We start from the raw sequence: 4,549 nt of genomic DNA on the forward strand, positions 1-4,549 counted from the left end.
GATAGGGTTTGGCTGTATAGCCTTGGCTATCCTGGAACTCCTGGCTGGCCTTGAACTCAGAAATCCTACTGCCTCTGCCTCCCAAGTGCTGGGATTAAAGGCATGTGCCACCACATTCCCGGCAAGTTCCTCTTTCATGTGAACCGCTGTAACAGCCTCATTAGCTTGGCCTTGTTTCCACCATGGCTTGAAGACCTTCCCACATCCTCTATGTGCCTGTTGCACTAAGCTTCCTGCTAGATTCTTTCTTCACTTAACTATTGCCTCACTCAGAACTCAGTTCTAGTACAGAGGCCTCCTTGACTTTTCTAGTTAGCTACCTTAATCATAAAAGACCTAGGAAGTGCTAAAGAAAAGACATTTGCTGGGTAAGGGAGAGTGGTATTGTAAGTTGAGGCAGGAGGATTGCCATGAACTAGATGCCAGCCTGGCCTACAATGAGACCCTGTCTTAAGAAAATGAAGAAGAAAGAAAGTAAATACTACTTAACCTCTGAGCAGTTAAGAGTTAAGGAGTTGGGGCTGGAGAGATGGCTCATCGGTTAGGAGAGCTGATTGTTCTTTTAGAGACCCTGAGTTCAATTCCCAGCAACCACATGGTGGCTCACAACCATCTGTAATAGGATCCAATGCCTTCTTCTAATGTGTCTGAGGACAGCAATGGTGTACTCACATACGTAAAATAAATAAAATCTTTAAAAACAAAGTTAAAGAGTTACAACTAAATAATCTATTTAGTGCCATTTGGTGATTCCATGGTTTCTAAGGATATATAATAGTAGATTGTCACAAAACTAACCCTCCCCTTCCCTCATTCCTTCCATCCCACTAGGGTGTGAGCAGAGAGCCCCTTTGACAATTCCCCATTACCTCATTTTGTCTACTAGCTGCTTTCCTTATTTTTCTGGATATTGCTCACATCTACTGTTTCTTTTCTCCCCTGCAACCTCAATGTGGACCATGGAAACAGCTGCTGCATCTCTGCCTCCATTTCTGGCTCTGCTTTCCCAGAAGAACCCTGATTTAGTTTTGGATGGTATCATGCTGCCTGGACAATACTCTGCTCCTTAGTTGGTACCGCTGTTTCCAAGTTGAAGTAAATAAGAAGCAGCAATGATCCCCTAAGAAGGCTGTGCCTTCTCAAGGAGAGCTTAGAATATCAAGTGTGATGCCAGAGAGTAAAGGAACCTGTCTATGAGCACAAGAACACACTCTCTGCATATGCACAGACTGAACAAATGGAGAACAGAGTGTGTCAGTACCCAACTGAGTTATTTTCCCCTAAATTTCATGGTATGTGGAAAAATAAACACCTGTGCATCTTGGCCACATTCCTTTGGCATATCCTTGAAACCCCTGAGGAGATATACAAAGACATAGATATTTCTCCCCTAAATTAAAAATTGGTGCATAAAGAACCAATGAACTCAAGGAAGAAGGTGACCTAAGCATCTGTCTTAATAGTTTCATGTTTGTTTCCCACCAGATGATAAATGGCTTTGCAAATAAGGACTTTCTTCTTTTTAACCAATTTTTTTTTCTTTAGATTTATTTATTTATTATATGTAAGTACACTGTAGCTGTGTTCAGACACACCAGAAGAGGGCGTCAGAACTCATTACGGGTGGTTGTGAGCCACCATGTGGTTGCTGGGATTTGAACTCATGACCTTCTGAAGAGCAGTCGGTGCTCTTACCCGCTGAGCCATCTCACCAGCCCAGGACTTTCTTCTTTTAAAACTCTAACTTGGAGCTCAGGAGATAGCTAAGTGGGTAAAATGCTTGCCATATAAGCATGAAGAATTGAGTTCAATCCCTAGAACCCATGTAAAAAGCCAGGCATGATAGCATGTGCTTATAATCCCATCCCTAGGGAGGTAGAGACTGGAAGATCTCTGGCCAGCCAGTCTAACCACAACAGCAAGTTCCCAGTTCAGGGAGAGACTGGATCTCATAAAAACAAGGTAGACAGTTCCTGAGTAACAACGCCTGAGGTTGACCTCTGGCCTTCATGTACGTATGCACTTGTACACACACTCACCCAAAATCAATTCTGACTTTATGTTTTAATTTTCCCTGTTACAGAAGAGAAAACATGTGTGACATATACGCACAGTCTTCTCAGGGATATGAATAGTATCTTGCAGCAGGGACATTGTTGCGATAGGGTAGAATCTTTTTCAAGTAAAGGTCAATAGCAGTCAATCAAGATTCAAAGACTCCATAGTGACTCACACTCGGTTTCTTTGGGGGAGGGGGTTTATGTAGTACTACATTAAGCTGGAAAGAAATGCAGATGATGGCTTTGGAAGCCAAGGTTCCAGGTTCAGATTGACTTTGGAAGAGAGTAAGACCCAACATAGAGGCTTCTGCCCTTTGCAACACTTGAGTTTCTTAGGGTCCTACAAAAACCCTTTACATCACACACATACACACACACACACACACACACACACACACAAGTGGAAATAGAGAAATCTATTTTTCTCAGGGTTGACCTTGAACAAATCTGCTTTCTCTAATTTCCGTCTTTCTGGTTAGAGGCAGGGCAGTACAGACCTTAAATTCCAACAAAAGTAGAGACTTCGGATTCAATCCCCAAAACTAAAAAAGTGAAAAAAAAGGTTTTGTTTTGGTGACTTTCATACACTTGAAAAGCACATACAAGCTGGTGTGCTGACAAACACTTATTTTCCTAAGTACTTGAGAAATGGAAGCAGGAAGAACAGATATTTGAGTCTCTCTCGGCTACAAACGTTGTTGTCGGCCATGCTGGGCTACAAGAGACCCTGCTTCAAAAATCAAGAAAACACAAAACAAAAACAAAACAATGCACCCATCTATCTATCTATCCAACATGTTGTTGGATAATGTCCTGCAATGATTGCCAAGAGTCTGTTGTTCCTTAGTTCTCTCATATTGCTGCTGATTTTCCTTTTTTTTTTTGGTTTTTTTGAGACACAGTTTTTCTGTGTAGCCCTGGCTGTCCTGGAACTCACTCTGTAGCCCAGGCTGGCCTCAAACTCAGAAATCTGCCTGTTTCTGCCTCCCAAGTGCTGGGATTAAAGGCGCACGCCACCAGCGCCTGGCAAAATAGTTTGCATCTTTTTAAGATTTTATTTCTTTATTTTATTTTTTTTCTTTATTTATTATATGTAAGTACACTGTAGCTGTCTTCAGACGCACCAGAAGAGGGAGTCAGATCTCATTATGGGTGGTTGTGAGCCACCATGTGGTTGCTGGGATTTGAACTCACGACCTTCGGAAGAGCAGTCCGTGCTCTTACCTGCTGAGCCACCTCACCAGCCCTATTTCTTTATTTTATATATGAGTACCTTGTAGCTGTCTTCAGACATACCAGAAGAGGACATTGGATCTTACTATAGATGGTTGTGAGCCACCATGTGGTGGCTGGAATTTGAACTCAGGACCTCTAGAAGAGCAGTCAGTGCTCTTAACCACTGAGCCATCTCTCCAGCCCTTGGTGCTGATTTTCTATTTGCTTATTCTGTCAATTATAGTTGTCTCTCAGTATCTCAGGGATGGGAACCCTATCAGAACCCACAGATGCCCAAAATCATTATATAAAACAGTACCATATTTGCATAGAACAGGCATCTCCCTGCTTACATCATCTCTAGGTGACATCACACCTCATGCAATGCATCTGCTTTGCAAATATTCCCTGGACTGTATTGTTTAGAGGCAAATAGCAAGGCCCTACATGTTCAGACAGACCTACCCATCATAGTTTTATCAGTTTTAAGAAATATTTTGAGCAGGGCGGTGGTGGTGCATGCCTTTAATCCCAGCACTTGGGAGGCAGAGGCAGGTGGATTTCTGAGTTCGAGGGCAGCCTGGTCTACAGAGTGAGTTTCAGGACACCCAGGGCTACACAGAGAAACCCTGTCTTGAAAAAACAAAAAATAAAAATAAAAAAATATTTTGCAGGGGGCTGGAAAGAGAACTCAGCAGTTAAGAACACTAGGTCCTCTTCCAGAGGACCAGGGTTCAATTCCCAGCACCCACATGGCAGCTCACAACTGCCTATAACTCCTGTTCCAGGGGATCTGACACTCTCATGTAGAAATATATGCAGTCAAAACACCAATGCACATAAAAATGATAAAGTATAAAAAATGTTTTTGCAGTGATGGGGATGGGACCCAGAGCCCTGTGCACATTAGACCAACATTCAAACAGGCTGTTGGGTTCTTTTGTTGTTGTTTAGTTATATATATATTATTTCTTTACACATTCTTTACGCTATTTTAAGCATTATTTTGTATAAACAACAAAAATAACTCCATGAGGGAAATATTACAATGATCACATATTACAAAACAATAAAGAACATGGCCTCAAACCAGTTTCAGATGGTAACTTACTGTTCCTATGAATTTTCCAGGGTCCCTGGCATCTGTTGGGGTTTTTACCATATCTCATTGTAAAGTTTTTTTTTTCTTTTTTATTGTGTTTATTGCTTATTTGTATATGGGGGCATGAGCTTGTCATAGTGTGCGTGTGGAGGCTAGAGAACAACTTGTTGTT

The sequence above is a fragment of the Mastomys coucha genome, chromosome X, assembly GCF_008632895.1.
Source record: "Mastomys coucha isolate ucsf_1 chromosome X, UCSF_Mcou_1, whole genome shotgun sequence".
Lineage (NCBI taxonomy): Eukaryota > Metazoa > Chordata > Mammalia > Rodentia > Muridae > Mastomys > Mastomys coucha.